This window comes from Arachis ipaensis, chromosome B01, assembly GCF_000816755.2.
Source record: "Arachis ipaensis cultivar K30076 chromosome B01, Araip1.1, whole genome shotgun sequence".
NCBI lineage: Eukaryota > Viridiplantae > Streptophyta > Magnoliopsida > Fabales > Fabaceae > Arachis > Arachis ipaensis.
Window position 1 is genome coordinate 125,327,691 of NC_029785.2, and position 700 is coordinate 125,328,390.

The window sequence follows — 700 nt, forward strand, 5'->3', positions numbered from 1 at the left end:
TTATTAAAAAAATAATTTTTTTATTATTAAATATAATTTTATATTATTAAAAATATTATTAATAATTAATTAATAATTACAAAATACAAAAACAGCTGCTCTGCGCTCCTCATATATATATATATATGATGATGGTGAGTGGGATAGATCAATTAGAGGAGAATATAGGGCTTTAGAAAGGCAGAAAAAGCAATATTGTTTGGTTGGAGAGAAGTGTGTGGGGTTTAATTATATTTTTAAAAAGTGAAAACTTTTGCCTAATTATATATCGCTATTTGTTAATTAAGATAATGTGACTTGTTTATTAAATCGGGTTCATTAAGGTTTCGTTACACATTTGGATTGTTTGGTTTTCTGCTTTGGTTAATTGTGACACGTGTGGAGGATTTGAGGCCATTGCTGTTGGGTGCAATATTATATTTTTAAGTGCTTACGAGTGTATATATAAATATTATAACAGCAGTTCAATACTTTGATTGAATAGGTCAATTATGTTTATCTCTTAACCGTAATATTTGTAACTCTGTTACTAGATGGCTAACATATCTCGGTTTTTGTTGTAACTAATTAAGCTAATGGTGCGTGTATTAGATAGAGAAGTATTGTGATCCACATTCATCGATAAAATCACACAACAAATAGCCTAAAGTTCTACATGCTTCTCAATTGGCTGGGCTTGGCAAGTAATAAGGGTTGGTTT